This window comes from Castor canadensis, chromosome X, assembly GCF_047511655.1.
Source record: "Castor canadensis chromosome X, mCasCan1.hap1v2, whole genome shotgun sequence".
In the NCBI taxonomy this organism is placed as follows: Eukaryota; Metazoa; Chordata; class Mammalia; order Rodentia; family Castoridae; genus Castor; species Castor canadensis.
The window spans coordinates 138,436,383-138,459,614 of NC_133405.1; the positions used below are offsets into that span (position 1 = coordinate 138,436,383).

General features: G+C 38.0%; 1 non-coding gene across 1 annotated transcript; it reads right to left on the minus strand.

Annotated features, from left to right (window-relative positions):
* Positions 1–462: 462 nt before the first annotated feature.
* On the minus strand, positions 463–670 carry LOC141419996 (small nucleolar RNA U3). Its single transcript, XR_012444711.1, has one exon. It is a non-coding gene; the product is annotated as a small nucleolar RNA U3 (small nucleolar RNA).
* Positions 671–23,232: the final 22,562 nt, after the last annotated feature.

Genomic DNA, 23,232 nt, shown 5'->3' on the forward strand with positions numbered 1-23,232 from the left:
TATTAGGGACTTTGTGCACTCCCTGATAGATGCCTGTGGATATTGCTTATTGAACTAGCCACAGACTGCTGTGACTTCAGTGTTGACTCCCAGCATCATCTCCACTCCACCTAAAACCCTGCTGTGAGTGCTTATAGGAAAAGCTAACCCTTCCTGAATAACACTGTAGGAAAAATTGTCATGTCACAATCTTTCTTTTCTCTGGCCACATGCTGTTTTCCTATGTTGTAGATCCCATAGGACTAAGAGATGAGGTTCACACAGAATTTTTAGTGCTGCAAGCATTTTTTTAATCTTAAAAATTGCTCCATACTTTTATTATGTTATGGTGAATAATTGAGAATGTTGTCCCCTGAAAGAGACTCCAAGAGTACAGGAATTTAGTAGATGATTGTGTCAGAACTTTAATTGTACCTGCATAGACATAATACAATTTTTTCTTATTTTTTTTTAAATAAGGAAACCACTCAGATTGGATCTTCTCTCTCTCACACTCTCAAAGGAGGAGTAAGAACGATCATCAATGGCAAATGGCAGTTGCAGCAAAGCAACACCAAGAGCTGGCTTCATACTCAGGAGAGAAAGCTGCATCTCCTACTTGTGGTTTCCAGTTCTCAAAAGAAACTTCTCTAGTGACAACCTATAAAAATGGTCCTGAAAGTATAGTCTTAATATAATGTGATTTTAATGGTGGATAAAATAAAATTATCCTAACTTGAGGACAAATGGTTAAAAATATAATGGAGTACTATTGTTTTTCCAAAATTTTTATTGATACAATGTACAAATTAATGGGGTACATGTGACATTTCCACACATATATACATTATGTAATGATCAAATCAAGATAATTTGCATATTTATCATCTTAAAGATTAACCACTATTTTGTGGTAAGAATATTCAAAGTTCTTTCTTCTAGCTATTTTGAAATATATGACACATTATTAACTATAACCATCCTGCTGTACAATAGCTCACCAGAACTTATTCCTCCTATCTCCCCACAACCATGTACCCTTCTCTTCCAATTCATCTCTCCCTGACTCTCCTCAGTGTCTAGTAACCACTATCTAGTCTCAAGTGCTATGGTATCAACTTTTTAAAGAAAGTTAAAAAGCATGTTTATAGAGAATAAGCTAGCACATGGAGTAGTTTTGTAGCAAGCTATAGTCAGTTGAGTCAGTATCAATTCTATTTCCTCCAAGTGCATCTTCTACTACACAGGACAGAAGGCTAAAATCTACATTTCCCAGACTCCTTTGAAGTGAGGGGTTCAGGTGTTATTAAAACTTCCTAATCAGAGGTATTCTCTTAAGACATGTATTAGTAATTGAGGCAAGTGGGGAGAAAAGTGGTCATAACAGGGATGGATTTGAAGGTGAAACTGGTTCCGGAATTAATCATAGAGGCAGCTTCCTGGTCTCCTATCTGTACCAGATAAGCAGTGTCCCTGGAGTACTGTTTTTGTGATCTTGTTTTAGGAGTCCCTAAACCAGTCCCTAACCAGATTTTTGTTAATCCCTCCCTGCAGAAAACAGCAAAAATGGTGCCAATTACCTACACCTTAACCACAACAGACACAGCCATTCAAAATCAAAAGCATCTAAATGTATGTACTTGTGTGCTACAGGGGCAAGGCAAGAAGTACAATGGATGGAAATAATTTTTGCCCCAATTACATTTTTAAAAGAACATTTGATTTTGCAGTGCTCAGGCACTCACATTCATTGCTAGAAAGTGTAAGAAAATCATTTTCATCAATGTGTGTTTCTTATGTTCTCAGATTGTCCCTTCCTTCAAGTCTTGAGTTATGGTAGGTATGGAAAGACAGGAAGTTCTTAGTTTTTGAAATTTAAGTTTCATATTCAAGTGAATGGCACCTGTCAGAGGCAAAGGTAAGGCAGAAATCTCTGAATAGAAACATGATTATTGCCTTTGTCTCCTAGAGGGAACATTTGAACATATTTATTTAATCCAAGTGAAGGGGCACAGTGGGGAACTTGACTATGTACAAAGAGAGGATGCACTCCTTTTTTTTTTCCTTTTTCTTTTATTATTCATGTGAGCATACAAGGCTTGGTTCAATTCTCCCCCCTGCCCCCACCCCCTCCCTTACCACCCAGTCCTCCTGCTCCCTCTCCCCCCCTCAATACCCAGCAGAAACTATTTTGCCCTTATTTCTAATTTTGTTGTAGAGAGCCTATAAGCAATAATAGGAAGGAACAAGGATTTTTGCTGGTTGAGATAAGGATAGCTATACAGGGCATTGACTCACATTGATTTCCTGTGCGTGGGTGTTACCTTCTAGGTTAATTCTTCTTGAACTAACCTTTTCTCTAGTACCTGTTCCCCTTTTCCTATTGGCCTCAGTTGCTTTTAAGGTATCTGCTTTAGTTTCTCTGCATTGAGGGCAACAAATGCTAGCTAATTTTTTAGGTGTCTTACCTATCCTCACCCCTCCCTTGTGTGCTCTCGCTTTTATCATGTGCTCATAGTCCAATCCCCTTGTTGTGTTTACCCTTGATCTAATGTCCACATATGAGGGAGAACATACGATTTTTGGTCTTTTGGGCCAGGCTAACCTCACTCAGAATGATGTTCTCCAATTCCATCCATTTACCAGCGAATGATAACATTTCATTCTTCTTCATGGCTGCATAGAATTCCATTGTGTATAGATACCACATTTTCTTAATCCATTTGTCAGTGGTGGGGCATCTTGGCTGTTCCCATAACTTGGCTATTGTGAATAGTGCCGCAATAAACATGGGCGTGCAGGTGCCTCTGGAGTAACCTGTGTCACAGTCTTTTGGGTATATCCCCAAGAGTGGTATTACTGGATCAAATGGTAGATCGATGTCTAGCTTTTTAAGTAGCCTCCAAATATTTTTCCAGAGTGGTTGTACTAGTCTACATTCCCACCAACAGTGTAAGAGGGTTCCTTTTTCCCCGCATCCTCGCCAACACCTGTTGTTGGTGGTGTTGCTGATGATGGCTATTCTAACACGGGTGAGGTGTAATCTTAGCGTGGTTTTAATTTGCATTTCCTTTATTGCTAGAGATGGTGAGCATTTTTTCATGTGTTTTCTGGCCATTTGAATTTCTTCTTTTGAGAAAGTTCTGTTTAGTTCACTTGCCCATTTCTTTATTGGTTCATTAGTTTTAGGAAAATTTAGTTTTTTAAGTTCCCTATATATTCTGGCTATCAGTCCTTTGTCTGATGTATAGTTGGCAAATATTTTCTCCCACTCTGTGGGTGTTCTCTTCAGTTTAGAGACCATTTCTTTTGATGAACAGAAGCTTTTTAGCTTTATGAGGTCCCATTTATCTATGCTATCTCTTAGTTGCTGTGCTGCTGGGGTTTCATTGAGAAAGTTCTTACCTATACCTACTAACTCCAGAGTATTTCCTGCTCTTTCCTGTATCAACTTAAGAGTTTGGGGTCTGATATTAAGATCCTTGATCCATTTTGAGTTAATCTTGGTATAGGGTGATATACATGGATCTAGTTTCAGTTTTTTGCAGACTGCTAACCAGTTTTCCCAGCAGTTTTTGTTGAAGAGGCTGCTATTTCTCCATCGTATATTTTTAGCTCCTTTGTCAAAGATAAGTTGCTTATAGTTGTGTGGCTTCATATCTGGGTCCTCTATTCTGTTCCACTGGTCTTCATGTCTGTTTTGGCGCCAGTACCATGCTGTTTTTATTGCTATTGCTTTGTAATATAGTTTGAAGTCAGGCATTGTGATACCTCCTGCATTGTTCTTTTGACTGAGTATTGCCAAGGCAGTAGATTTTTCAATCTCTTTAATGAATATCATTGGAATTTTGATGGGAATTGCATTAAACATGTAGATTACTTATGGGAGTATCGACATTTTTACTATGTTGATTCTACCAATCCATGAGCATGGGAGATCTCTCCACTTTCTATAGTCTTCCTCAATCTCTTTCTTCAGAAGTGTATAGTTTTCCTTGTAGAGGTCTTTCACATCTTTTGTTAGGTTGTAAATGGAATTGTTTTCATACATTTTTTTTCAGTTTGCTCATTGTTAGTGTATAGAAATGCTAATGATTTTTCTATGTTGATTTTATATCATGCTACCTTGCTATAGCTATTGATGATGTCTAGAAGCTTCTGGGTAGAGTTTTTTGGGTCTATAAGGTATTGGATCATGTCGTCTGCAAATAGGGATATTTTGACAGTTTCTTTACCTATTTGTATTCCTTTTATTCCTTCTTCTTGCCTAATTGCTCTGGCTAGGAATTCCAGTACTATGTTGAATAGGAGTGGAGATAGTGGGCATCCTTGTCTGGTTCCTGATTTTAGAGGGAATGGTTTCAGTTTTTCTCCATTAAGTATAATGCTGGCTGTAGGTTTGTCATATATGGCTTTTATAATGTTGAGGAACTTTCCTTCTATTCCTAGTTTTCTTAGAGCTTTTATCATGAAATGGTGTTGGATCTTATCAAAGGCTTTTTCTGCATCTATTGAGATGATCAAGTGGTTTTTGTCTTTGCTTTCTGTTAATGTGGTTTATTACGTTTATTGATTTTTGTATGTTGAACCACCCCTGCATCCCTGGGATGAAGCCTACTTGGTCGTGGTGAATAATCTTTTTGATGTGTTGTTGAATTCGGTTTGCGATTATTTTGTTGAGGATATTTGTGTCAATGTTCATTAAGGAGATTGGCCTATAGTTCTCCTTTTTGGAGGTGTCTTTGCCTGGTTTTGGGATAAGTGTAATACTGGCTTCATAAAATGTGTTCGGCAGTTTTCCTTCCCTTTCTATTTCATGGAACAGTTTAAGAAGGGTTGGTATCAGTTCTTCTTTAAAGGTCTGGTAGAATTCAGCAGAGAATCCATCAGGTCCAGGACTTTTCTTTTTGGGGAGACTCTTGATTGCTGCTTCAATTTCATTTTGTGTTATAGGTCTATTCAGGTGATTAATTTCCTCTTGGTTCAGTTTTGGATGATCATATGTATCTAGAAATCTGTCCATTTCTTTAAGATTTTCAAATTTATTTGAATATAGGTTCTCAAAGTAGTCTCTGATGATTTCCTGGACTTCCATGGTGTTTGTTGTTATCTCCCGTTTTGCATTCCTAATTCTACTAATTTGGGTTTTTTCTCTCCTCATTTTAGTCAGGCTTGTCAGGGGTCTATTGATCTTGTTTATTTTTTCAAAGAACCAACTTTTTGTTTCATTAATTCTTTGTATGGTTTTTTTGGTTTCTATTTTGTTGATTTCAGCTCTTATTTTTATTATTTCTCTCCTTCTATTTGTTTTGGGATTTGCTTGTTCTTGTTTTTCTAGGAGTTTGAGATGTATCATTAGGTCATTGATTTGGGATCTTTCAATCTTTTTAATATGTGCACTCATGGCTATAAACTTTCCTCTCAGGACTGCCTTAGCTGTGTCCCATAGGTTCCGGTAGGTTGTGTTTTCATTTTCATTGACTTCCAGGAACTTTTTAATTTCCTCTTTTATTTCATCGATGATCCATTCTTCATTAAGTAATGAGTTATTTAGTTTCCAGCTGTTTGCATGTTTTTTGTCTTTACTGTCGTTGTTGAGTTCTACTTTTACTGCATTGTGATCAGATAGTATGCACGGTATTATTTCTATTTTCTTATGTTTGCTGAGGCTTGCTTTGTGCCCTAGGAATGATTTATTTTGGAGAAGGTTCCATGGGCTGCTGAGAAGAATGTATATTGTGTAGAGGTTGGATGAAATGTTCTGTAGACATCTACTAGGTCCATTTGATCTATTGCATATTTTAGATCTTGGATTTCTTTATTGATTTTTTGTTTGGATGACCTATCTATTGATGATAACAGGGTGTTAAAGTCTCCCACAACCACTGTGTTGGCGTTTATATATGCTTTTAGGTCTTTCAGGGTATGTTTGATGAAATTGGGTGTGTTGACATTGGGTGCATACAGACTGATGATTATTATTTCCTTTTGGTCTATTTCCACTTTTATTAGTATGGAATATCCTTCTTTATCTCGTTTGATCAATGTAGGTTTGAAGTCTACTTTGTCAGAGATAAGTATTGCTACTCCTTCCTGTTTTTGGGGGCCATTGGCTTGGTAAATCTTCTTCCAGCCTTTCATCCTAAGCATATGCTTATTTCTGTTGGTGAGATGAGTCTCTTGTAAGCAACAAATTGTTGGATCTTCTTTTTTAATCCATTTTGTCAAACGGTGTCTTTTGATGGGTGAATTAAGTCCATTAACATTAAGCGTTAGTACTGATAGGTATGTGGTGATTCCAGCCATTTAGTTGTCTTATTGTTTGAAGGTTTGATTGTGTTTACCTAACTTGATGTTACTCTTTACTGTCTTGCTTTTTCTTTTCCTATGGTTTGGTGCTGCCTGCCTTTTCATGGTTAAGTTGGGTGTCACTTTCTGTGTGCAGAATCCCTTGAAGAATCTTTTGTAATGGTGGCTTTGTGGTCACATATTGTTTTAGTTTCTGCTTATCATGGAAGACTTTTATTGCTCCATCTATTTTGAATGATAGCTTTGCTGGGTAGAGTATCCTGGGGTTGAAGTTATTTTCATTCAGTGCCCGGAAGATTTCACCCCATGCTCTTCTTGCTTTTAATGTTTCTGTTGAGAAGTCTGCTGTGATTTTGATGGGTTTACCTTTGTATGTTACTTGTTTTTTCTCTCTTACAGCCTTCAATATTCTTTCCTTAGTTTCTGAACTTGTTGTTTTAATGATGATATGTCGTGGAGTAGTTCTCTTTTGATCTGGTCTGTTTGGTGTCCTGGAGGCCTCTTGCATCTGTATGGGAATATCTTTCTCTAGATTTGGGAAATTTTCCGTTATTATTTTGTTGAATATATTACGCATTCCCTTCGCTTCTACCTCTTCTCCTTCTTCGATGCTCATGACTCTCAAGTTTGGACTTTTGATGGAGTCAGTGAGTTCTTGCATTTTCTTTTCACAGGTCTTGAGTTGTTTAATTAATAGTTCTTCAGTTTTTCCTTTAATTACCATTTCATCTTCAAGTTCTGAGATTCTGTCTTCTGTTTGTTCTAGTCTGCTGGATTGGCCTTCTGTTTTGTTTTGCAGTTCTGTTTCGTTCTTTTTTCTGAGGTTTTGCATATCCTAGCAGTTTTCCTCTTTAATGTTGTCTACTTTTGTCCTGAGTTCATTTATCCGTTTATTCATTGTGTTCTCTCTTTCACTTTGGTGTTTATACAGTGCTTCTATGGTTTCCTTTATTTCTTCTTTTGCTTTTTCAAATTCTCTATTTTTGTTGTCTTGGAATTTCTTGAGTGTCTCCTGTATATTTTGGTTGACCCTATCCAGTATCATCTCTATAAAATTCTCATTGAGTACTTGTAGTATGTCTTCTTTTAAATTATTCTTGTGGGCTTCATTGGGACCTTTGGCATAGTTTATCTTCATTTTATTGGAGTCTGGATCTGAGTTTCTGTTCTCTTCATTCCCCTCTGGTTCCTGTACTAATTTTTTGCTGTGGGGAAACTGGTTTCCCTGTTTTTTCTGTCTTCCCATCATTGTCTTTGGTGTTGTTACTGTCCCTGTACTGTGTGCAATTAAGTATTTTCTAGCTTGTAATAATAACAATGGTAATATTAAAATGGATGAGTGAGCTGAGATGGAAAGCAAGAAGTTAAAGAAAAGGGAAAAACAAATACACAGACAAGAGAGAGAAAGCAGAACAAGATATCAGACTAGAAAATTTCAAAGGTATAAACAGGGAGTGTTAGTGTACTAATTGACAGTTAGATGAACAGACATTAGAAAGACAGAGAGAGGATTGAAAATCAAAGATAAAAAAAACTAAGTAAATGAAAGAAATATCTATATATAAAAATGAATTAAAATAAAATGGAAAATAGAAAATTAAAAAAAACAAAACAAAACAAAACAAAAAAATCTTCCAAGTTTATATGCAATGCAGTTTCAGTCTTAATAATATGGGTGTCCGTCTCAATCTCCAGTCCTGGAGTTGGTGCCTCAGATGTTGTTTTGTAGTTGTCTCATCAAAGGGGATGCATAAAGTAGAACAAAACTACACACTCACACACACACACACACACACACACCAAAAAAAAAAAAAAGCCCCACCAAGTGTCCCCAGTTCAAATGCAATACAGTTTCGGTAAGTTTTTCAGCTTGCAGGTGTAATTCAGTTGTTCTCTCATCAAAGGTAGGGAGAAAAAGAAAAAAAAAAGAGTCTGGAGACAGTTCTGAGAATGGTATCTGCAGCTGTGGCTTGCCTGCCTGCTGCTCTCAGCCTGCTGTAGCTGGCGGCATTATTTATGCAGATCTCAGGGGTGAACTCAGCACTCACCTGGTCCCACAGGCTTTGTTTGTTCAGAGTTCTCCTGTGCGGGAGCCTCTGCTACAGGCTTTCCCCTTTCCAAGCACTGGGAAAGGTGACACTGCCCCCACATTGTCAGGCCTGCGTGTTTATTTACAGTTCATGTGGGAGGTGGGTCTTCCCCCCTCTCCTGTGCTTGTCTGTACCCCCCAGGCTTGTCTGTGGGGGTACTGTGGTACCCTGAAGCTCACCTGGTCTGCATCTTCCCAAGCCTTATGGGCGCTGTCCACTGGTGGCCCCGGGGGCCCTCCTCGTTTCTCCATTTAACGTGAAGTGGAGATTCTCTGCACTGGCTCTTGCAAAAACAGATGGATAGATCCAAGTCAGGGCACCAGAAATGTTACTGGAAGGTCAGCACAGCTCTCTCCATTCTTGCAGCCAAGAGAGGATGCACTCCTTTTTTCTATTCCTTTCAGGATAATTGATTGACATCTAGATGGATCAAATTCACCAGAATGGTAGTACTTCACACTTCATTTGACATGTGTAAACACAGCCTATAGTTTCCTAATTTGAGTTTAGTATCGGGCAGCCAACTCCTACAAGCCACAGTCATCTGACTGATGTGTACACTGATAAAAACTGCTCATCTTTTCAAAACATTTACATCTCTATTGTTTACCTGTTTCCTCTCTGCTTGGTTTGAAGCAATGTATGGGAAGTCTAACAAAGAATAATAAGTGAACCCTATTAATACACTCAGCTGGGCTTCTTGACTTTTATTTTCCCTGTTCAGTGAGGTTTACAGTGGGATATTCAGGGGCTAGTTACTACAACAGCTTTCACATAAAGTGAAAAAAATGTTGTTGTAACCTGTAAAAGAATGAGACCAACAAGAAGGATGGAGAGAGATGGTGGGCTTCAGAGTCAGCATTCCTGATAGAGTAAATGCTCTCTTTGCAAAAGTGAGAGAAGAATCTTGATCACACAGCATTGAGTTGAATTCTGCTAGCAGTGTCTAAACTTTAATTTTTCTCATTGCTATTTTGCTTGATGGAAAAATGACTGTATATTCTTGGCTTATGTCAGGATATAATGCAATTTGATGTAATAGCAATGTACAAGAATAAATTGGTTTCTCCATCAATCCAAATGACAACTAGTTTTTGTACTGCCAGTAAAAACTTGGTAATTACCTATTGCCCATGGGTGTTGACAGGTATCTAATACCTCTAATTGCAAGTGAGTGTAATATATAAATGTGTTTTCTGTACTTAGCATACTTTTAAAGTACATGGGATATGACATTATGTAATTGCCAATTCATTATTTGATCATAGTATGGATACATTTAATAGGCTTACTTTGTAAAAATAAATCTATGAGCTATTTCAACATAGACTTAGTCAATGAAATCCTGCTTATGGTTTTGGGAAAACCATTGTTTTTGATGACAAATAAATGGTTTTAAGGCAGCAGTACTGTCAACATTTATTAAAGCAAATCTAGTCAACCAGAAAGATTAATTTTCCTCAATAAATATGTTGTTGGAATTTGCCTTTTTATTCACATTATCCTAGACTTAAAAGAGAAATTTGTGATTGTGTTAGCTTTCCATTGCTATAACAAAACACCTGAGAAAAACAACTTAAGGAAGGAGAGATCTATTTTGGCTCATGATTTCAGAGGTTTCAGTTCATGGTCACTTGGCCCCATTATTTCTGAGTCTGTGGTGAAGCAGAACCTCATGGCAAGGTGTGTGTGGCAGGGCAGCTTTGCTCTACCAGAAGCCAGAAGCAAGAATGAGAGAGAGCTTGCTTTCAGAAAAATCACCACCTCCCAAACTCATTAAACTATGACTGCATGAATGGATCAATCCATTGATGAGGTCAGAGCCCTTGTGATCTGATTACCTCCCCAAGGGCCGCACCTGTGAACACTGCTGCACTGCTGCATTGAGGTCCAAGCATTCAGCACATGAACTTTGGAGGACATGCATTTTTCTTTTTCTTTCTTTCTTCCTTCCTTTCTTTCTTTCTTTCTTTTTCTTTCTTTCTTTCTTTCTTTCTTTCTTTCTTTCTTTCTTTCTTTCTTTCTTTCTTTCTTTCTTTCTTTCTTTCTTTCATTCTTTCTTTCTTTCCTTCCTTCCTTCTTTCTTTCTCTCTCCCTCCCTTTTTCCCTCCTTCCTTCCTTCCTTATTTTTCTCTCTGTCTCTCTCTTCCTCCTTCTTTCTTTCCTTTTGCAGCCTGATGATGTAGTGCCTTGAACATTTGAACATTCCAGGAAAATATTCTACATCTGAGCTACATTCCCAGCCCCTGGTGGACATTTCAGAACCAAGAAATAATACTGATTCCTTACTATCCCTTTATTTATTTAGCAAATGAGGAAAATTCAGGTAACATTAAGTAAATTACATAGTTAAAGCTAGTTGATATTAAATAAGAATGGCAGGGATGACTCCAGGTTCCTCTAAGTTAAAATTCATGGCAAGTATCCAGAAAATAAGGTTAATAATCAAATCCCTTCCCTCTTGGAAGTCTTCCTCATAGTGAATGATTTCCCATCTGCATGGGGGCTCTTGAGTTATTGCCTTTCTTATGAATTCAGGGTTTTGTTTCTGTCTGATGAGTCCACCTTGATTCATAAGTAATTTAATTCATTAATTGGGTAGATTTAATTATTAATATAGCCATGCATCGTAGGATCTGAGGATTTCCAAGGAATACCTCAGACTGCTAGACCTTCCTTCAAATTCCTTCCATCTAGTTTAGCTCATGTGCTACATGGACTGTTGTCTCTGATATTTGGCAGGCATGTCCTGGGATTTTCTCTAATTGCCTTTACAAGTGATGCCATAGAAAGCACCCTTCTCTCCACATCAAGTGTAGTTTGTCCAAAAAGGATCATGGAAGCTTGCAAGATGGAGATGCATCAGTGGCATGATGCTGTACATGCTAACACTGGGCTTCATTTATCATTATGTGCTTAATTCTTCTTCACCCCTTAAATTAATATGTTGAAGTCCTAACCGACAATATCTCAGTATGGGAACTTATATGGAAATGGGGTCTGGACAGAGGTAATCAAATCAAAATGAGGTACTTAAGCTAGGCCCTAATCAAATATGACCATAGTGCATAAAAAGGGAGCCATTAAGACACTGAGGTATACATAGAGGAGGAGGATGCAAAGACACCTAAGGAAGAAGTCAGTTAACTGCAAGTTAAGGAGAAAGAACTGGAAGAAGTCATTCCCTCAAAACTCTCAGGAGGAACCAAATGCACTGTTAAAGAATGAATGTTTCTGTACACCCTAAACTTTATATGCTGAAACCCTAACACCAAAAGTAATGGTGTTAGGAGGTGGGGCTCTGGGGAGTGATGAGGTCATGAAGGTGGAATCTCATGGATGAGATTAGTATCTTTATAAAAGAGACCCCACAGAGCTTCCTGTCTCTCCAACCATAAGAAGACATAGTAAGAAGCTGCCATCAGTGAACTGGTAAGCAACCCTCACAAGACACTCAATCTGTCACACTTTGACCTTGTACTTCCAGCCTCCAGAACTATGAGGAATAAATTTGTGTTATTTTTAAGCTGCCAGTTCGTGATTTTTTGTTACAGTTATCCCAGGAGCTAATACATGCATACAGAACCTGATGTTAACATGAAAGCTAGAGACTCTTAGACATTCATGAGACATGAATGCAAACTGACCATAGAAAACCCAGCTTATCCTAATATGTGTGGGAATCTCCTAGTTTTGATACCGATCATCTCATGACCAAGCAAACTTCTTGGTCCAGACCAAGTAAGGGCAATTGGTCACCCTAGCTGGTAACTGGACTTTTGACAGTGCTTCCCTCTAGCACTCATTATGTTGTCTGGCCCAGTTGCTTGGTTTGTAAGAATAGCCAGTTAGAATGAAGAATGTCAGGTATGGCCTTTGCAGGAATATGGTTAAGTTATTAGGACAGGTCTTTTGAGTACCTAGTATCCTTCAGGGCTTATTCACTTGAGTGATGAAAAGACTTATTCCTTCAAAGTATATTCCCCACAGTCCTGTGAAAATCTAAAATTCTACTGGCCTTTTGATTTTTAACAGATTTTTCAGTCTCTAAGTCTGTTTTAGGTCAGATTCCCTAGAAGAAAAGCTTGAAATGGGGACTCATGGGTGGGTGGAGGGCTCTGAAGAGAAACTTCCCTGGAAATGAGGGAAACAGGAAAGAGATGGAAGAAAAGGTACTCAAGGTTCTGATTATAGTGGCATACCCTCAGTCTGATTCCGTGAGGAGTGGAGGGACATAAATGATATTATGGATTGTCTCACCTCCTGTTACAGAACTGGCCTCTAGGCCATTTCACTGGCCTTAAAATATAGCAACAATATTGTGACACTCTTCCTACAAAGAGATGGGATTTGTGTCCCCTGCTCTTGAATACTGGGATAACTAAGACTGCTTCAACCAATAACACATAGTGAAAGTAGTACAATGTGACATTTCAAAGTAATTTTTCATTGTGTCAAGTGCACATTAGCAGTATTCACCTTATTCATTTTAAGTGTAAAAGTAAGTTCATGTTGCTATATTATCATAACCATTATCTAGCTCCAGAAATTTTTCATCTCAAACTGGAACTCTGTCCCCAATAAACACTAACTCCACATTCCCTTTGCTAAGCCCCTGGCACCCACCATTCTAATTTCTGTCTTTATAAATTTGATTAAACTGGATACATCATATAAGTGACTCATACAACATTTGTCTTCTTGTGATTGGTTTAATTTCACTAGCACATTATCCTCAAAGTTCATTCATACTGGACCATGTGTCAGAATTTGCTTCATTTTAATGCCTAAATAATTATCAACTGCATAAACAGACCACAACTTTTTTATTCACTCACTCGTTGATAGACACTTGGTTTACTTTCACCTTTTGGGCATTATGAATAATGCTGTGTGAATATGGTCAACAAATATCTCCCTGCTTTCAAACTTTGGGGTATGTACCCAGACATGGAATTGCTAGGTAGGATGGTACGTTAGTCACACTTCACCACTTTGTCAAAATACCTGTGCAAATCAACTTAAAGGAGGAAAAGTTAATCACGGCTTCATTCCATGGTCACTTGGCTTCATCTCTGTGGTCTTGTGACGCATCATTGTGGAGAAGCCAAAGTAGCTCACTTCATAGTAGCCCAGAAGCAGAGAGAGACCAAGAGAAGAAAAGGCCAAGGACAGATATATCCTTCAAAGGCATGTCCCCAGCAACCGACTTCTTCCAATCAGCTCCCACCTTCTGTTACCAGAATGTTTAACGCATGTGTGTACCTCCATTCTTGAGTCTGATGAGAGAAGAATTCAGGTAAGATGTGAAAATGTAGTGAAAGTAATAGTAAAGTTTATTATGGGAGGAATTTAGTGCAACAGGATAAAAGTGGGAAGAAATGAGAAAAAAAGGGAGAAAGCAGGAAATGGGAATAGAGACACAAAATGGTCGTCCTCATTTCTAGTCTTACAGTTTCTGAGCTGGGGTAGAATATATGGGTTGTTCCTTGCAATTTCTTATAACTAAGATAATGGATCTGGGTGGCTGAGATGGGTGTTAATAGAGGGAGGTGTCATCCAGGCCTACTAAAATGACAGGGACAATAGGTAAGCTTTAGAACTTTGCTAGACAGACCCTTCTTTTTGTCTCTCCACCCATCCATGAAGACTTGCAGCTTGTTAACATCTTACAGAGGAAGGTAAGTGCCACTGTATGTCTCCCTGGTTTCGTAAAAACATCTAAAAGGAGGTAGGAGGGGGCTAACTGCTCTGCAGTTTTAGTTTTTACTTTCTAATTTCAATGTCTGAGTCTGGCCTTTTATATATATATACATGTGTATATATATATTTGTATATATATATATATACACACATGTATATATATATTTGTATATATATATACACACATGTATATATATATTTGTATATATATATACTTGTATATATATATATACATTTGTATATATATATTTGTATATATATATACACTTGTATATATATATATACATTTGTATATATATGTATATAAATGTATATATATACATTTGTATATTATATATATACATTTGTATATTGTATATATATACATTTGTATTATATATATATATATATATATATATATATATATATATATATAAGTAATTTCCCAGTCTCCTCATCTATCTATCCTGCCTCACCCATCACTCATGGCTAGCTGCTATCTAACACTTCCAGTTTCCATCACTTCATGACAGCCCATTAAATTATTCTCCTATAATTCAAACCCTTCATGATTCAAAGACTTCCCAAAAGCCCCGTCTCTGACACTGCTGCATTGAAGACCACACCTTCAGCACATTTCTAAATCATAACAGATGGTAATTCTATTCCTTTTTTTTTTGAGGGCTCTCCATACTGTTTTCCATAGAGGCCATGCTGTTTTACAGTCCCATGAATAGTGCAAATGGATTTCAATTTGCTCATTATTTTTTCTTGATAGTGGCCCTCCTAATGAATGTAAACTAGAACCTCTCTGTGATTTTGATTTGTACTTTGAAATGATTAGTGATGTTGAGGATCTTTTCGCATGCTTCTTGGATAGCATGTGACTTTTGAGGGTTGGATCATAAAAGGCAAAAGACGCTCTCCATTGTTTGCTGACACTGTCACTTTTGGAGCCTCAACTAACTGGTGAGAAGTCTTCCATCCTGTGAGGAAGCTCAAGCTGCACAGAGGGGCCACATAAGGATGTTCTCTTCACTAGTCCACCCCAGCCCCAGACTTTGAGTCTTCCAGCCAAGGCACAAGAGAAAAGAGTAAGGAAACCTTAAAATAATTCCAGTCCCCATTCTTCAGGCCACTCATCCCGAATCACTGGAGTCTTCTCCATTTCATCATTGTGCAAGAGAAACTAAGCCCAATGGGCTTAGTACAAATTCCTTACTAGCTCAATTCAGGAGCATAGTGAAATAGGTGTGTTTTATGCCACTAAGTTATTATACCACAATATATAACTGGAACACCTTCATAACCTCATTGGCTTTGGACCACTCCTGGAGAGGGATGTAAACTTCCAGGTATTTCTACTGAACTGAGAACCATTGGTGCAACTCTTGAGATGCTACCAGAAAATATTCATTCAAGTTGGAGATGGTTAGCCCAGATAGCAAAGTGGCAAAGAATGAACCAACTGTATCTACTACAGAGAATCTTTAATAATTTGACTTCTCTGGGTTAGGAATTAATATTTTCCTAGACAATTAATAGCATTAAGTTCAAAATATATTGGGAAAGTGAGTGAGAAAGACAAAAATCTTAAAGGGAAGTGTGACTAGCATGCTTCTTTTTTTTTCTTTTTGGTGGTACTGAGGTTTGAACTCAAGGCCTCATGCTTGCTAGATAGGCATGCTACTACTTGACCACAACTCCAGTCCTGGTTCTTCATTTAAAGATAAGCAAGGACATATAAATCAGAGTTAGAAAATTGCCAGAAAAAGAATATTTCATGGAGATGACACAGACTTTTGCAGAGATGTTTCCAAGAACATAAAGATGCCAGAATAAGTGAAGAAAGCTTCCTATTTGGAGCAAGTTCATGTGAACAAAGACAGTTTCCAGAAGTCTATGAAAAGACATTAGAATAGATATGCAGTACAGATTTTTAAATAAATGCTCAATAATAATCAAAATCATTTCCCCTCTCCAAAGGGGAGAATGTTTATGTGATGAGATAGAAAAATTGCCATGAGAAATCCTTAAATATTTATAGAGAAAAAAATATGGTTACATGAGATCCAGTGCATTTATATTTTGATTATGAACCACTTTCTAAAACTCTATGCTCTATTACTTCTAGTCTTGAAATTTTATACTTGTTTAATACAATGTTAATCATGAATATGGTGCACAGGTGCCCTTGGTCAGGGCACTCAGCTTTGAGATCTTGGCTTAAATGTCACAGCATCTGCAAAGCATTTCTTCACCACACATTTGAAATAGTATGCAAATCCACTTCATCACATTGTATATTCTCCAGTTTCTGTTCAGTGTAGTCTGATACTGATTATTTTTCTTATGCACCAGTTATTTTGTATATTGTCCCATGTCATGTTCATCACTACCTCCACTTTCATCACTACCTCTACCATAAACACTGTCAACATTGCTAACACTACTACCATCACTACTAGCAATAACTGCATGACTATCACCAACACTACCAAGCCAACACCATCATCATCACTGCTATCATTACCACTAACTATACCACCATCACCTTCAATGCCACCACCAACACCTATACTTCCTTTATTACTATCACCTTCATTACCAATAACAACACCATCGTTATCACCTCCATCTCCACTGTACCACACCACCACCAAGACTTCCACCTTTACCACATCATCACCAACACTTTCACTCTACCACCATCACCATACTCCCTAGAATCATCAATGCTGACACTCTCACCATCACAATCAATGCCACCATCTCCATCACCACCAACAATTCCTCCAGGGTTGCCACTGTCACCCTGGCTTTATAACCCCCATGAACATGAGACTGCTGTTTTCTTTGTCCGCTGCTGAGCCATCAAGTACTATACAGCCCAACTAAGGCATTTAGTAAAAAAAGCATTGTTATTGAACCATAAAACAATGGGGAAGATCCTGCAACTTTGAAAACAACTCAGCAATGTAGAGAGCAATGCATTTTTCTAGGGAATCTTTGAAGCAGAAACTTAGAACTCATTTGCAGAGAAATATTTAGGGGTCCTCAGCAACTCAGAAAGATAAAACCTGGTAGAAACACTCCAAACTGGAAAGATTCCCCAGATATTATTAGTGCCCTCCTTAAAGCAATGAAAAGTATCTAGAAACTTCATGACTATGGACACCTTACTCCTTCCTCTGACTGAAATCCATGTCCATCCTCTCCACCTGGTTCTAAGACACCTACTCAGGCCTGATGGAATTCTTTTCATCATCCAGGTTCTAGATCAGGTTTCATACTTAGAGCACATTTGTTAACCTCTCTTTCTCTGTGTCTGTGGTACTTCATTCTTCTCCACTACAATGTGAATCTCACATAGCTGGATCAGCTATCTTTTTAGGTACTGTGTCCCCAGTTTCCAGAATGGTACCCACTATACTTTAATCTCACACATTGTTGTCAAAAGAACTGACCAAATGTGTTGTGTATACTTTCTCTTGTAGAACCTCGTCTCAGATGTAGGCAACACTAGCAATACCATCATTTATAGGAGTCAAAAGAAGGGACCATCCTCCTAACAGAAATCACAAAAAGGTGCCCCTTTCTTGGAACATGGCTGGTACAGATGGGTTCGCTCTTTCATAGGATACAGTTTCCCCAATTCCACAGGGGAATGCTGCACCTAAATAAATTTCAGTGAGATGAATCAATTCTCTTTCTTCAGTATTTCAAACATAGTTTAACTCTGTGACACAAATATAATCCTTATAGCACACATTATTAGAAAATAAAAATCAACAGGAATATACTTTACCTTAATTTTCTATTTAGTAACTTTAAAATATTTGACAACCATATACCATCTCACATTCTAGTGTGCAATATAAATAGTATGATAAAACAATAATGTAAATGGTAAATAAGGGAACTATGTTTCCATTCCCATTGTCATGTGTGTTAGTCAGCTTTCCATTACTGTGACAAAGTACCTAAAATAAATGACTTAAAGGAAGGTAGATTTATTTTGGTTCATGGCTTCAGGGGTTTCATAGTCATTTGGCCAGGTTGTTTTAGGGCCTGAGGGGAGGCAGAACATCACTGCAGAAGCACATAGTGGAGGAATTCAACTCACCTCATGATGGCCAGAAGCAAAAATAGAGAGGGATTCCAATATCCCCTTCAAGGGTACGCACGTTCCCAGTAAAGTATTTAATCTCAATAGGCCACATCTCTTAAAGTTTCCACTGCCTCCAAATAGTGTCACAGGCTGGCACCCAAGCCTTTAGCATACAGCCTTTGAGGGACATTTCATATCCAAAGCATAGTACTGAGCCTATTTGTTTTGAATGTCCTATTTGATTCCTGTTTGACTGCTAGCTACAAATTTACCTCTAAACCCTCAAGGGAAAAAGGTATGTGGTTTTTAACTTAATAAATTCATAATGCTAAGAACTGTATATGTATTTTACTTGTGAGTTTTGTGTGAATTTCTTCCACTTTTTGCATATCTACCAGGACAGGGGTATTTAAGGATATACCCAAAATGGCAATTAATTCTTCTCCCTAGAGAAAAACTTACACGTTTATTTAAATTTTGCTGACTTGTGCACATAATTTTACAAGGGAATGTGCTGTTCTGAAGGTGGAAGCTCTAGAGAAGTTTTTGCTAATAGAAAGAACATCCAGTTTTGAGTATGTAGAGCTATTCCCCAAATTGACACATTTACCAAGTGACTGAAAGTGTTATATCTCTTGGCTTCACTTCTTCCATATGCCTTAGGGAGAAAATTATCCTGTGCTCTGAAGCAACATTTGCAAGTCTGTGAATGAGAGAGGATTTATAAAGATATGTTAGAAAGGAGTTTTGAAGGGAAGGTTGAAGATGAGTGTATGAAAATTATCTTATACAAAAAATCAGCTGTTTACATTAAAGCAAATTATTTTACACATGCAAAAATCATTTTTGTTTAGGACAACATATATAGAAGTATTATAAGCAGGAAAAATAAATAGCAAATAGTAGTTGCAAATGAATTAAAATATGCCTGTGCTTTGGAAGAAAGTATATACAGCTATATTTGAGCATTATGTTTCAGAATTTACGGTTTCAACAAACACAATGATTAATAACACAATCGAAGGAGCTTGAGGTAGGCAGAATAATAAGCCTTCTCCAAAACAAAAGAAAATAAAAGCAAGAACAAAACTAAAAAATACCTGTCTTAATCTCCAGAATTAGCACTGTCAACAGTATGTTAGTTAAGCTTCCCCAGATGGATGGATGGATAGATGAATGGACAGATGGATGATCAGACAGATTGTATAAATCAGTGGATGGATGGATGGATGAAAGACAGGTAGATAGATAGACAATAGATCAATTGATAAATGGATAGGTAGCTAGATAGACAGAGATGTAGGTCAATTGACTGCTAGACAGACAGAGATCTATGAGAAAGCAATTGGCTAATGGAATTGTGGTGCTAAGGAATCCCAAGACAGGTTGTCTGCATGCTAGAGTCCCTAGGACGACAGTAGCATGACTCAGTCCACGTCTGGAAGCCTCAGAACCAGGGACGCCTATAGACTATAAGTCTCAGTCTGAGGCCAATTTCTTTTGACCAAGGGCAGAAAAGGGTGAGTATATCCCAGGACACAGACACAACATATGTGTTTTTCTGTTTTTATTCTCTCTGAGCCCCACAATGATTGGATAGTGCTCTCTCAAATTGAGGGTAGATCTTCCCCACCTAGTCCACTCAGATTCATCCACTAATCTCTTGGAACATCCTCACAGACACATGTAAAACTAACACTTTAGCAGGTTTCTAGGTATTCCTAATTCAATCATGTTGCCACGTAAAATTAACCATCACATAAGGCAAAAGAACAATGAAGACTGAAGATGGAATCCACTGGGCTTAATGAGGGAGATTATCTTGGATTATTGAGGTGGACCAAATAGAATTCCAAGGATCCTTCCAAAATGGAAGTGGGAGTCAGAAGAATTGGATTGATGTGTTGAAGAAGGACACGCCCATTGATTGATGGCTGTTTTGAAGATGGAAGTAGGACATGAGTGATGGAAAGCAGGCAGCCTCTAGAAGTTGGAGGCCAGGAAATTGATAACCCCAAGAGCCTCTAAAATAAATGCATGTCTTCTAAAGCTATAATTTTAACTCAGTGAGACCTGTGTCACACTTCTCCCCTCAAGAACCATAAGAGAATACATTTGTGCTGTTTGAAGTTATTCAATTTCTGGCAATGTGTTACAGCAGATGTAGGAAACCAGTGCAATTCATTTAGGGGGTGGAAGCCCAAAGATATTATAAGTGGGAACCTGGACTATTTCTTAGCAAGTGTTATATTGTGTTGGGTGTGGATGTTCCACAAAAGCAGGGATGGACATACACAAGCTTTTGGTTCTCCAAAGTACTGAAGTATATTCATACCTAAAATACCTCCATTTATTCTGTCAATTTCATCTTTGTCATTTTCACAAATGTTCCAAACCACAGTTCTCTTGTCACATGACAGTGAGTCACAAATGTAAACAATGATAGGTCATAGTATTGTTTGTGGACAGGTTATAGCACATGAATAAAAAATGAATCTCCAATGGATGAACATCTACTGAACATATTCTCTTCTCTATCCTAAACTCTATTTATTAATGTCAACGCTACCCTCCAGCAAAGTCTGCAAGATAAACTGGACTTGGAGGATACAATATAGCAGCCTTCACACAAACGTGTTTATTGGCACTAAAAATATCTTGAGTCTGAATTGAGATTTGTTCTAAATGCAAAATACACACTGGATTTCAATGACTTACAACATAAAATACCTCAACAACTTCTAAAATATTGTTTACATATTAGAACAATTATATTTTGGATGCATGGGTCTACATAAAATGATTTTGAATTTATCTTCACCTATATCTTTCTGCTTTGTTTTTAAATGCAGCTACTAGAAAATTTGAAACCATTAATGTGGCTTTCACTTTTGCATATTGTTATTGGATAGTGCTAGTCTTGAATTATTATTTAAGTGACCGTTACATACATGGTTCAGGACAATAGCTATAAAAGTATTATAGGGATGAAAAATAATTTCTTTAGAAGGCCCTATAGAAAATGTAACGGTAAGAAATTAGGGGTCCCATCCACAGTTGAGAATCCCACTTCAATGTATTAGTTAGAATATCTTCTCACTGTCAACACTTCAAATTTTGTGCAAGTGTCTTGCTTTTGATGGGCTGGAACTATATAAGGGATTTGTAATCTCCAGACTCATGAGCAACCTTGGGAATGTCAATCCTTACATCTCCTGGGGATGGATCAAAGACTGCATTTCTCCACCGAGCTGTAAATTCTGCATGAGCTGCAGGGGAATTCGAGGGTATTCCTTGATGAAACTTTCATAAGATCTTCCTACACTAAAGTCAACATAGATGGGATTTTCAAGGCTTTTTATCACATTGGAAAATGTCTGCATATGCAAATACTGCTTCCGAGATCGTAGCAGCTATATTTTTCCCTCTAGAGAATCTCAGGAAAATTCGCACATTTACAGCAATAAAGGCATCCCTGTGGATGTGCGTACTTCTTTTATGATAGTGTCACTGTGCGTTTGTTTGCTTATCTTTCTCTCTCAAGGATTGAACACCTTGTGACAATAGACTGTGCATCACTGAAATCATAATATTGTAATCTCTGTTGGAAAGTATAGCGATCACCTACATTTCATATAAAACCGAAGCATTTCATTAGGAGGCAGAAGAGAGAAGTCATGAGACTGTTGGTTTGACGCTGAATTGCATAGGTTCCAGTCCTGGCTCCATGGATCTCTGACCTTGAGCTGATTATTTATCCTGTGCTTCAGTTTCTTCGGCTGAATAGTGGATTTCATAGTTCCAAAGGTGATGGAGGTATTGTACTCATAGGTGTCTCTCTGTGGCAACTGTAGCTCGGTATACTAGCCACATGAAGTTATCTCATCAGATCTAAATTAAAGTATGAACTGCTTGTATTTCATGTACCAATAAAACTTTGTGGGGACCCATGGCACCTGGACTTTGTATTCACTGGCTAAGAATTCAGGGCTTCCTGTTAGCTCCTCAGGTTCTATAAGTCTGCTTTTGCTAAAAAGCACTGACCCCTCACTTGGTCCTATAAATGTCTAAAGGATAACTAAAAGCAGAAGAAAACAGCTTGGCATCCCTGCTCCCATTTAGTATCTGTCTTTGCTCTATGCTCTTTTCTCTTGCAGTCACCTGAAAACCATCATGGAATCCAAGAAAGAAAAGACTGACCCATAACATTTTGTGACAAGGGTCAGAGCTGCCCCCTGCCAGGTAACAGTGATGTTCTTATCATAGCCAGGCACCACCTGACCAAGTCTGAGTTAATGACATGTCTGAACACCTCTGACCACCCACCACACCCGTTGCTGAGACTATTTATTTGTCCCATGCCCCAATTCTTCTCTATTTCAGCCTAAAGCTCAAGTGTGTATCTTGAAGATGGGCTGAAATGCTTGCTTTGCCCGAGCCTCATAATAAGTCCCCTTTCTCTGTCTGTCCTTCACCATTACTTGTCTATTTATTTGGCATCATACTGGGGTGAGAGGCCAGACCTGACATGTTAGAACCCTTGTAACCAAGCCTCTGGCCTCAAACTCCTATTACAGAACTGTTGTGGTAGTATAGTCAGAGGAGAAACCAAGCAACACTCGGAGGAATGGAGAACTCAGATTTTAATTTTACGCTAGAGGGCCCAGACGTGTACCTGTGTCTGAGCCCCGAACAAAGGATTCACAGGATATTTAAAAGGCAGTGCAGGGTATCAGGTTACAAGGAATGTGCTCTCCCATAAAGTAGGGCTAGTAGTGGAATAGAAACCTAAGGTTTAGATAAGAACAGCAGGGAGTCCTGCTTTGGAAAGTTTATTTACAAGTGGAGACAAAGGAAGGCAGGAATGGGTGCTTATCTCTGCATGGTGCCTTTTATCTTGGTCCCAAACTTTTGCATGGCTCTAATGGGCAATTCCTCACAGCTCTGTCCGAGGTTACAGCTTTTAATTGACAGTTTACCATGTTTTACAACCCTGTTTCAAGGCTATCTTCCTCTTCAGAACAGCTCACTGAACTAAGGAAATCCCTGTACTTATAATTA